This window comes from Ranitomeya variabilis, chromosome 6, assembly GCF_051348905.1.
Source record: "Ranitomeya variabilis isolate aRanVar5 chromosome 6, aRanVar5.hap1, whole genome shotgun sequence".
NCBI classification, from domain to species: Eukaryota; Metazoa; Chordata; class Amphibia; order Anura; family Dendrobatidae; genus Ranitomeya; species Ranitomeya variabilis.
This window is the reverse complement of record NC_135237.1, coordinates 561,204,295-561,216,529: the sequence shown is the minus strand read 5'-3', so window position 1 is coordinate 561,216,529 and position 12,235 is coordinate 561,204,295. Positions and strand designations below refer to the sequence as shown.

Sequence of the window (12,235 nt, the reverse complement as noted above, 5' to 3'; positions counted from 1 at the left end):
TGTACACCTGCCGACATGTACGGAGCGCGGGAACACGGAACAAAGGCTGTGAGAGTGCAGCGACCCCTCGGCGTACACCCGCCGACACGTACGGAGCGCGGGAACACGGAACAAAGGCTGTGAGAGCGCAGCGATCCCTCCGCGTACACCCGCCGACACGTACGGAGCGCGGGAACACGGGACAAAGGCTGTGAGAGCGCAGCGATCCCTCCGTGTACACCTGCCGACATGTACGGAGCGCGGGAACACGGAACAAAGGCTGTGAGAGTGCAGCGACCCCTCGGCGTACACCCGCCGACACGTACGGAGCGCGGGAACACGGGACAAAGGCTGTGAGAGTGCAGCGATCCCTCCGTGTACACCTGCCGACATGTACGGAGCGCGGGAACACGGAACAAAGGCTGTGAGAGTGCAGCGACCCCTCGGCGTACACCCGCCGACACGTACGGAGCGCGGGAACACGGAACAAAGGCTGTGAGAGTGCAGCGACCCCTCGGCGTACACCCGCCGACACGTACGGAGCGCGGGAACACGGAACAAAGGCTGTGAGAGTGCAGCGACCCCTCGGCGTACACCCGCCGACATGTACGGAGCGCGGGAACACGGAACAAAGGCTGTGAGAGTGCAGCGACCCCTCGGCGTACACCCGCCGACACGTACGGAGCGCGGGAACACGGAACAAAGGCTGTGAGAGTGCAGCGACCCCTCGGCGTACACCCGCCGACACGTACGGAGCGCGGGAACACGGAACAAAGGCTGTGAGAGTGCAGCGACCCCTCGGCGTACACCCGCCGACACGTACGGAGCGCGGGAACACGGGACAAAGGCTGTGAGAGTGCAGCGATCCCTCCGTGTACACCTGCCGACATGTACGGAGCGCGGGAACACGGAACAAAGGCTGTGAGAGTGCAGCGACCCCTCGGCGTACACCCGCCGACACGTACGGAGCGCGGGAACACGGAACAAAGGCTGTGAGAGCGCAGCGATCCCTCCGCGTACACCCGCCAACACGTACGGAGCGCGGGAACACGGGACAAAGGCTGTGAGAGCGCAGTGACCCCTCCGCGTACACCTGCCGACACGTACGGAGCGCGGGAACACGGAACAAAGGCTGTGAGAGTGCAGCGACCCCTCGGCGTACACCCACTGCCACGCCACTGCTCCGCTCACGGGGATCATGGACGGTGCCTCTCCTGCAGGCACAGTGCACAAGAAATGTATCACAAGCGTCTCTCCTGGACATTCATGTTGTTTTATTCCTCCTGAAAATGTGTGACACATTGATAGTCCGGTATTACAGGATTCACAGTCGGAGCATTGGGACTCGTCCTGGTGACAAAGGAAATAACACCCAGTAGTCAGTATATATCCACAAGCAGCAACTGAAGCAGTACAAAGAGGACGGCTAACAATCATGTCTGCCATTGGGTTCCATTACAAATGTTGCGCTGTCTGACTCCTGTAGCCTCTGGGTTGCACTGTCTATTGCTGGCTGCAGAATGGATGAACTGAGAATCTGTCAGTGAGCTCATTCTGATCTTCCAATGGGAGAGTTTATAACTTATGTAGCTTTCTTCAGCTGAGGTATGATCAAACCAAACCACCTGTGATAGTGACTGCACCAGCAGAATAGTGAGCGCAGCTCTGGAGTATAATACAGGATGTAACTCAGGATCAGTAATGTAATGTATGTACACAGTGACTGCACCAGCAGAATAGTGAGTGCAGCTCTGGGGTATAATACAGGGTGTGACTCCAGATCAGTAATGTAATGTATGTACACAGTGACTGCACCAGCAGAATAGTGAGAGCAGCTCTGGAGTATAATACAGGATGTAACTCAGGATCAGTAATGTAATGTATGTACACAGTGACTGCACCAGCAGAATAGTGAGTGCAGCTCTGGGGTATAATACAGGAGGTAACTCAGGATCAGTAATGTAATGTATGTACACAGTGACTGCACCAGCAGAATAGTGAGTGCAGCTCTGGGGTATAATATAGGATGTAACTCAGGATCAGTAATGTAATGTATGTACACAGTGACTGCACCAGCAGAATAGTGAGTGCAGCTCTGGGGTATAATACAGAATGTAACTCAGGATCAGTAATGTAATGTATGTACACAGTGACTGCACCAGCAGAATAGTGAGTGCAGCTCTGGAGTATAATACAGGATGTAACTCAGGATCAGTAATGTATTGTATGTACACAGTGACTGCACCAGCAGAATAGTGAGTGCAGCTCTGGGGTATAATACAGGATGTAACTCCGGATCAGTAATGTAATGTATGTACACAGTGACTGCACCAGCAGAATAGTGAGTGCAGCTCTGGAGTATAATACAGGATGTAACTCAGGATCAGTAATGTATGTACACAGTGACTGCACCAGCAGAATAGTGAGTGCAGCTCTGGGGTATAATATAGGATGTAACTCAGGATCAGTAATGTAATGTATGTACACAGTGACTGCACCAGCAGAATAGTGAGTGCAGCTCTGGGGTATAATACAGGATGTAACTCCGGATCAGTAATGTAATGTATGTACACAGTGACTGCACCAGCAGAATAGTGAGTGCAGCTCTGGAGTATAATACAGGATGTAACTCAGGATCAGTAATGTATGTACACAGTGACTGCACCAGCAGAATAGTGAGTGCAGCTCTGGGGTATAATACAGGAGGTAATTCCGGGTCAGTAATGTAATGTATGCACACAGTGACTGCACCAGCAGAATAGTGAGTGCAGCTCTGGAGGATAATACAGGATGTAACTCAGGATCAGTAATGTAATGTATGTACACAGTGACTGCACCAGCAGAATAGTGAGTGCAGCTCTGCAGTATAATACAGGATGTGAATATCCAGGAGTATCTCCTGTGGGATAGGCGACCATGTAAAAGTTAATATTGTGCTTCTGCTCAGCTATTTCTATCTGTAAAAACAGTTGACAAAGTAAAGTCATGATGTAGATGTTTTACTGAGAACATAAAAAAATCCTGCACCATATAAAGTAAATATTCAAATCTAGTAATCTCTTTACTCTTAGAGCAGCGCTTTCATGTCCGGATTACAGAGCTGCAGGAATAAATGGCGAGAGCGCAGTGCGAGTTAAGCTCAGGGCTGTAGCTGTGCATTCTTGGTATTACTTTGAAGGGATTAGCACATTAGCATGACTCTAAACGACGTGTCAAAGCGTTTATGGAAATCGTCTCCTCTCCCCCCAACACTTCCTCAAAGCCCTATAAGAAATATACATGAGATGCCATGAAAGGCCTCCCCTCAATGAGACAACCTGGCACTTAACAGCCGCACACAGGCTCTGCCGGGGTATGAGCTCTTCATTAAACCACCATTAGTTAAACGCTTCCAACCTTTGACTCAATCCATCAAAGTGCAGAAAACTGAGCGGTATAACTACAGGAAACCTATATGTGAGAGGAACGCGTCACCCTGCAGAATTATAGTAGTTATATTCCTGTACATAGGGGCAGTATTATAGTAGTTATATTCTTGTACATAGGGGCAGTATTATAGTAGTTATATTCTTGTACATAGGAGCAGTATTATAGTAGTTATATTCTTGTACATAGGAGCAGTATTATAGTAGTTATATTCTTATACATAGGAGCAGTATTATAGTAGTTATATTCTTATACATAGGAGCAGTATTATAGTAGTTATATTCTTGTACATAGGAGCAGTATTATAGTAGTTATATTCTTGTACATAGGGGCAGTATTATAGTAGTTATATTCTTGTACATAGGGGCAGTATTATAGTAGTTATATTCTTGTACATATGAGCAGTATTATAGTGGTTATATTCTTGTACATAGGAGCAGTATTATAGTAGTTATATTCTTGTACATAGGAGCAGTATTATAGTAGTTATATTCTTGTACATATGAGCAGTATTATAGTAGTTATATTCTTGTACATAGGAGCAGTATTATAGTTGTTATATTCTTGTACATAGGAGCAGTATTATAGTAGTTATATTCTTGTACATAGGGGCAGTATTATAGTACAGGTCCTTCTCAAAAAATTAGCATATAGTGTTAAATTTCATTATTTACCATAATGTAATGATTACAATTAAACTTTCATATATTATAGATTCATTATCCACCAACTGAAATTTGTCAGGTCTTTTATTGTTTTAATACTGATGATTTTGGCCTACAACTCCTGATAACCCAAAAAACCTGTCTCAATAAATTAGCATATCAAGAAAAGGTTCTCTAAACGACCTATTACCCTAATCTTCTGAATCAACTAATTAACTCTAAACACATGCAAAAGATACCTGAGGCTTTTAAAAACTCCCTGCCTGGTTCATTACTCAAAACCCCCATCATGGGTAAGACTAGCGACCTGACAGATGTCAAGAAGGCCATCATTGACACCCTCAAGCAAGAGGGTAAGACCCAGAAAGAAATTTCTCAACAAATAGGCTGTTCCCAGAGTGCTGTATCAAGGCACCTCAATGGTAAGTCTGTTGGAAGGAAACAATGTGGCAGAAAACGCTGTACAACGAGAAGAGGTGACCGGACCCTGAGGAAGATTGTGGAGAAGGACCGATTCCAGACCTTGGGGAACCTGAGGAAGCAGTGGACTGAGTCTGGTGTGGAAACATCCAGAGCCACCGTGCACAGGCGTGTGCAGGAAATGGGCTACAGGTGCCGCATTCCCCAGGTAAACAGCGGCAGAAGCGCCTGACCTGGGCTACAGAGAAGCAGCACTGGACTGTTGCTAAGTGGTCCCAAGTACTTTTTTCTGATGAAAGCAAATTTTGCATGTCATTCGGAAATCAAGGTGCCAGAGTCTGGAGGAAGACTGGGGAGAAGGAAATGCCAAAATGCCTGAAGTCCAGTGTCAAGTACCCACAGTCAGTGATGGTGTGGGGTGCCATGTCAGCTGCTGGTGTTGGTCCACTGTGTTTCATCAAGGGCAGGGTCAATGCAGCTAGCTATCAGGAGATTTTGGAGCACTTCATGCTTCCATCGGCTGAAATGCTTTATGGAGATGAAGATTTCATTTTTCAGCACGACCTGGCACCTGCTCACAGTGCCAAAACCACTGGTAAATGGTTTACTGACCATGGTATTACTGTGCTCAATTGGCCTGCCAACTCTCCTGACCTGAACCCCATAGAGAATCTGTGGGATATTGTGAAGAGAAAGTTGAGAGACGCCAGACCCAACACTCTGGATGAGCTTAAGGCCGCTATTGAAGCATCCTGGGCCTCCATAACATCTCAGCAGTGTCACAGGCTGATTGCCTCCATGCCACGCCGCATTGAAGCAGTCATTTCTGCCAAAGGATTCCCGACCAAGTATTGAGTGCATAACTGAACATTATTATTTGATGGTTTTTTTGTTTGGTATTAAAAAACACTTTTATTTGATTGGTCGGGTGAAATATGCTAATTTATTGAGACAGGTTTTTTGGGTTATCAGGAGTTGTAGGCCAAAATCATCAGTATTAAAACAATAAAAGACCTGACAAATTTCAGTTGGTGGATAATGAATCTATAATATATGAAAGTTTAATTGTAATCATTACATTATGGTAAATAATGAAATTTAACACTATATGCTAATTTTTTGAGAAGGACCTGTAGACATATTCTTGTACATAGGAGCAGTATTATAGTAGTTATATTCTTGTGCATAGGAGCAGTATTATAGTAGTTATATTCTTGTACATAGGGGCTGTATTATAGTAGTTATATTCTTGTGCATAGGAGCAGTATTATAGTAGTTATATTCCTGTACATAGGAGCAGTATTATAGTAGTTATATTCTTGTATATCGGAGCAGTATTATAGTAGTTATATTCTTGTACATAGTAGCAGTATTATAGTAATTATATTCTTGTACATAGGAGCAGTATTATAGTAGTTATATTCTTGTACATAGGGGCAGTATTATAGTAGTTATATTCTTGTACATAGGAGCAGTATTATAGTAGTTATATTCTTGTACATAGGGGCAGTATTATAGTAGTTATATTCTTGTACATAGGGGCAGTATTATAGTAGTTATATTCTTGTACATAGGGGCAGTATTATAGTAGTTATATTCTTGTACATAGGAGCAGTATTATAGTAGTTATATTCTTGTACATAGGGAGCAGTATTATAGTAATTATATTCTTGTACATAGGGGCAGTATTATAGTAGTTATATTCTTGTACATAGGTGCAGTATTATAGTAGTTATATTCTTGTACATAGGTGCAGTATTATAGTAGTTATATTCTTGTACATTGGGGCAGTATTACAGTAGTTATATTCTTGTACATAGGAGCAGTATTATAGTAGTTATATTCTTGTACATAGGTGCTGTATTATAGTAGTTATATTCTTGTACATTGGGGCAGTATTACAGTAGTTATATTCTTGTACATAGGGACAGTATTATAGTAGTTATATTCTTGTACATTGGGGCAGTATTATAGTAGTTATATTCTTGTACATAGGGAGCAGTATTATAGTAGTTATAATCTTGTACATAGGGGCAGTATTATAGTAGTTATATTCTTGTACATAGGGGCAGTATTATAGTAGTTATATTCTTGTACATAGCGGCAGTATTATAGTAGTTATATTCTTGTACATAGGGACAGTATTATAGTAGTTATATTCTTGTACATAGGAGCAGTATTATAGTAGTTATATTCTTGTACATAGGGGCAGTATTATAGTAGTTATATTCTTGTACATAGCGGCAGTATTATAGTAGTTATATTCCTGTACATAGGGGCAGTATTATAGTAGTTATATTCTTGTACATAGGGGCAGTATTATAGTAGTTATATTCTTGTACATAGGAGCAGTATTATAGTAGTTATATTCTTGTACATAGGTGCAGTATTATAGTAGTTATATTCTTGTACATTGGGGCAGTATTACAGTAGTTATATTCTTGTACATAGGAGCAGTATTATAGTAGTTATATTCTTGTACATAGGAGCAGTATTATAGTAGTTATATTCTTGTACATAGGTGCTGTATTATAGTAGTTATATTCTTGTACATTGGGGCAGTATTACAGTAGTTATATTCTTGTACATAGGGACAGTATTATAGTAGTTATATTCTTGTACATTGGGGCAGTATTATAGTAGTTATATTCTTGTACATAGGGAGCAGTATTATAGTAGTTATATTCTTGTACATAGGGAGCAGTATTATAGTAGTTATATTCTTGTACATAGGGGCAGTATTATAGTAGTTATATTCTTGTATATAGGAGCAGTATTATAGTAGTTATATTCTTGTACATAGGGGCAGTATTATAGTAGTTATATTCTTGTACATAGGGGCAGTATTATAGTAGTTATATTCTTGTACATAGGAGCAGTATTATAGTAGTTATATTCTTGTATATAGGAGCAGTATTATAGTAGTTATATTCTTGTACATAGGAGCAGTATTATAGTAGTTATATTCTTGTATATAGGAGCAGTATTATAGTAGTTATATTCTTGTACATAGGGGCAGTATTATAGTAGTTATATTCTTGTATATAGGAGCAGTATTATAGTAGTTATATTCTTGTACATAGGAGCAGTATTATAGTAGTTATATTCTTGTATATAGGAGCAGTATTATAGTAGTTATATTCTTGTACATAGGGGCAGTATTATAGTAGTTATATTCTTGTACATAGGAGCAGAATTATAGTAGTTATATTCTTGTACATAGGAGCAGTATTATAGTAGTTATATTCTTGTATATAGGAGCAGTATTATAGTAATTATATTCTTGTACATAGGGGCAGTATTATAGTAGTTATATTCTTGTACATAGGAGCAGAATTATAGTAGTTATATTCTTGTACATAGGAGCAGTATTATAGTAGTTATATTCTTGTATATAGGAGCAGTATTATAGTAGTTATATTCTTGTACATAGGGGCAGTATTATAGTAGTCATATTCTTGTACATAGGGGCAGTATTATAGTAGTTATATTCTTGTACATAGGAGCAGTATTATAGTAGTTATATTCTTGTATGTAGGGGGCAGTGTTGTAATTTAGGTCTCCTCGGACTTTGTGGTACAGTGATCTCTTTCCTCTTCCTATCTCTGTTCCCCATGCCGTGGATGTAGAGAGCAGCCTGTTTCTCGGCCTCCTCTTTCCTCTCGGCAGTCAGACCCTGGTTTTTGGTGTGGTGATGTGTGACCTCCGCTGAGGACGGGGATGATTTCTTCTGTTCCTCTCAGTTATTATTTTGTCTCCTGTCTTGTTTGTGACTTTGTATGGATTTGCCATATTTATATCTTTTTCTTCTTTCCCTGTTATGTGGAATGAGGCAGCTCTGCTTCCACCCATTGTATTTCCATGGTTACTGCCATCTTTCATTTCAGGATATGAACATTAATCCACCATTTCTTTGTCATGTCCTCATCGTTCGCTCTCTCGGGTCTCCTCCATTGTTGAATATTCTGCTCTATGTTATTTTCCTTTTAATATTCAGGGTTTGAGAATTATCTCTGCAAATCTGTACAGTTCTCTGAATCTCTGCTTGCTGTCATTGAATGAGACCTTTTCCTGTCGCATCTTCATGCTGCCTTGTTTGTACTTAGTTTTTCCATCCAGTGTCGGCAATCCTCTGTGAGCTGAACGTCCTCCAGTCCTGGACATCACACATGTACATGTCACCTTCTCTGACACATTGCAGCAAATTACAGCTGTATGAAAGCAGGACTTGGCTTTGATTTCCTTTTGGCCTCCCGCCCCTGGCCCCTTTGGCCTCCCGCCCCTGGCCTCTTTGGCCTCCCGCCCCTCGCCCCTTTGGCCTCCCGCCCCTCTCCACTTTGGCCTCCCTCCCCTGGCCCCTTTGGCCTCCCGCCCCTGGCCCCTTTAGCCTCCCGCCCCTCGCCCCTTTGGCCTCCCTCCCCTCTCCACTTTGGCCTCCCTCCCCTGGCCCCTTTGGCCTCCCGCCCCTCCTCTTTGGCCTCCCGCCCCTCCGCTTTGGCCTCCCGCCCCTCTCCGCTTTGGCCTCCCGCCCCTCGCCCCTTTGGCCCCTCGCCTCTTTGGCCTCCCGCCCCTCTCCGCTTTGGCCTCCCGCCCCTCTCCGCTTTGGCCTCCCGCCCCTCTCCGCTTTGGCCTCCCGCCCCTCTCCGCTTTGGCCTCCCGCCCCTCTCCGCTTTGGCCTCCCGCCCCTCGCCCCTTTCGCCTCCCGCCCCTCGCCCCTTTCGCCTCCCGCCCCTCGCCCCTTTCGCCTCCCGCCCCTCGCCCCTTTCGCCTCCCGCCCCTCGCCCCTTTCGCCTCCCTCACCTCGCCCCTTTCGCCTCCCTCCCCTCGCCCCTTTCGTCTCCCGCCCCTCGCCCCTTTCGCCTCCCGCCCCTCGCCCCTTTCGCCTCCCGCCCCTCGCCCCTTTCGCCTCCCTCCCCTCGCCCCTTTCGCCTCCCGCCCCTCGCCCCTTTCGCCTCCCGCCCCTCGCCCCTTTCGCCTCCCGCCCCTCGCCCCTTTCGCCTCCCTCCCCTCGCCCCTTTCGCCTCCCGCCCCTCGCCCCTTTCGCCTCCCTCCCCTCGCCCCTTTCGCCTCCCTCCCCTCGCCCCTTTCGCCTCCCTCCCCTCGTCCCTTTCGTCTCCCTCCCCTCGCCCCTTTCGCCTCCCTCCCCTCGCCCCTTTCGCCTCCCTCCCCTCGCCCCTTTCGCCTCCCTCCCCTCGCCCCTTTCGCCTCCCTCCCCTCGCCCCTTTCGCCTCCCTCCCCTCGCCCCTTTCGCCTCCCTCCCCTCGCCCCTTTCGCCTCCCGCCCCTCGCCCCTTTCGCCTCCCGCCCCTCACCCCTTTCGCCTCTTACCCCTCGCCACTTTGGCCTCTGGCCACTTTGGCCTCCACCATTTTCTGCGATAAGTCGGTGACATTTTTTCCCTTGCATTACACTTTTCCTCTGTTGCGCCTCCTGGATATGGATGAGTAATTGTGTTCTGGCTGAGGTTGTTGGCGGAGTGTCACCATCCGATCAGCGGTGACCGTATCGGGAAGCACTTAGTTGTCAGATTGTTCATACACGTCCAGGAAGGGTTACAGAGGGACAGTACGGCGCTGGCTGGAGTGCATGTATTAGAAGAGCGGCGTCATTATGGCGGCTCAGAAGTCCTATTAATAAAGGCTCTTCTCGTCAGACCCTGGACGCGGATCCGGGCGCAGGTGAAGAGGTCCGCTCTGTGCGGCGCTCTCCTGCCCAGCGGGGGACACTTTTGCTCCTGCACTTTAAGCTGATGATCCCGTGGCCTCGCTCGTCATGAATCTGACTCCCTCCATGTCCTTAATGGCTTCCGTGTAATTGCTCCCCTTGACACATATGAGCCGAAAATGGCTAAGTGCCGCACATTTCCCGGACTAAAAATACTTCCCTCCTACTGTCATTTTACAGAGCCTGCTGGCCGCAGAGCATCGCACTGTATACAGTGTGTGTTCACCATAAAGGCTGTCCTGTAATCCACAAGGCAGCTGTGGTACTGCACATCCTGATCCTCCTGGTTCATGCATGTGTTGCCAGGTCCATAGACTTATCGCAGGGGAGAGCGTGCATTCCCATCGGCTCGCATGTGCTGGGAGTAAACATCTGCAGGAAATCTTATTATTTAGCACCTGGAATTCCCTTCTTACCTGTCGCCTTCTGCCAAGTTGTGTGGGCAAAGAAAATGCAGCTGAAAATAACCCGTGTACTGGAGCGACTCCTCCACCATCCGAAAGCACCTCCGCCATCCGAAAGCACCTCCGCCATCCGAAAGCACCTCCGCCAGCAACATAAGTAGTGTTCACTCTGCCTGTTCGGAAGGACACGCTCTCGCCTCCTCAGTCGTGGCAAGCCCCTGACCACCGAATGCTCACGGCACTAATAGTGAGGTCGGGGTCAAATGGTGGCCACGGCATGATCGTAATATCCTACACTTAACCAAAAGGCATCCATAGTGCCGGCCAGTTGGTTTCTCTGTTCTGTGAAACTAGTTGTCCACGGCATGATGTCAACTATCAGCAGAGACAGCAAGATGGATTACCGGAAATGGGGGAGGGTCTCTGTTGGTACGAGAAGTGAGAGAGGGTCTCTGTCTTTGTACAAGGAGTGGAGGAGCATTTCTGTTCCTACAGGAAGTGGGAAAGGGTCTCTGTTTTTATACATGGAGTGGCGTAGGGTCTCTGTCCCTACAAAAAGTGGGAGAGGGTCTCTGTTTTATACATGGAGTGGAGGAGGGTCTCTGTCCCTAGAGGGAGAGGGTCTCTGTCTCCATACATGGAATGGAGGAGGGTCTCTGTCTCAATACAGTAAGTGGGTCTTTGTCTCTATAGGAAGCGGGGGCGGATTCTTATCTCTGTACAGGAAGCGGGGGCGGGTTCTTATCTCTACAGGAAGCGGGGGTGGGTTCTTATCTCTGTACAGGAAGCGGGGAGGGTTCTTATCTCTGTACAGGAAGTGGGGGCGGGTTCTTATATCTGTATATGAAGCATGGTCGGGTTCTTATCTCTGTATATGAAGCGGGGGTGGGTTCTTAACTCTGTATATGAAGCGGGGGCGGGTTCTTATCTCTGTATATGAAGCAGGGGCGGGTTCTTTGTACAGGAAGTGGGAGCGGGTTCTTATCTCTGTACAGGAAGCGGGGGTGGGTTCTTATCTCTGTACAGGAAGCGGGAGCGGGTTCTTATCTCTACAGGAAGCGGGGTCGGGTTCTTATCTCTGTACAGGAAGCGGGAGCGGGTTCATAACTCTGTATATGAAGCAGGGGCGGGTTCTTATCTCTGTACAGGAAGTGGGGGCGGGTTCTTAACTCTGTATATGAAGCAGGGGCGGGTTCTTATCTCTGTACAGGAAGCGGGAGCGGGTTCTTAACTCTGTATATGAAGCAGGGGCGGGTTCTTATCTCTGTACAGGAAGCGGGGGCGGGTTCTTATCTCTGTATATGAAGCAGGGGCGGGTTCTTATCTCTGTACAGGAAGCGGGAGCGGGTTCTTAACTCTGTATATGAAGCAGGGGCGGGTTCTTATCTCTGTACAGGAAGCGGGGGCGGGTTCTTATCTCTGTATATGAAGCAGGGGCGGGTTCTTATCTCTGTACAGGAAGCGGGTTCTTAACTCTGTATATGAAGCAGGGGCGGGTTCTTATCTCTGTACAGGAAGCGGGGGCGGGTTCTTATCTCTGTACAGGAAGCGGGGGCGGGTTCTTATCTCTGTATATGAAGCAGGGGCGGGTTCTTATCTCTGTACAGGAAGCGGGAGC

At 46.6% G+C, this 12,235-nt stretch overlaps 1 protein-coding gene across 7 annotated transcripts in view; it reads left to right on the top strand.

Annotated features, from left to right (window-relative positions):
• TSNARE1 (t-SNARE domain containing 1) overlaps nt 1-12,235 on the top strand; it is a 248,681-nt gene that overhangs the window by 82,040 nt on the left and 154,406 nt on the right. The window lies entirely within an intron of this gene.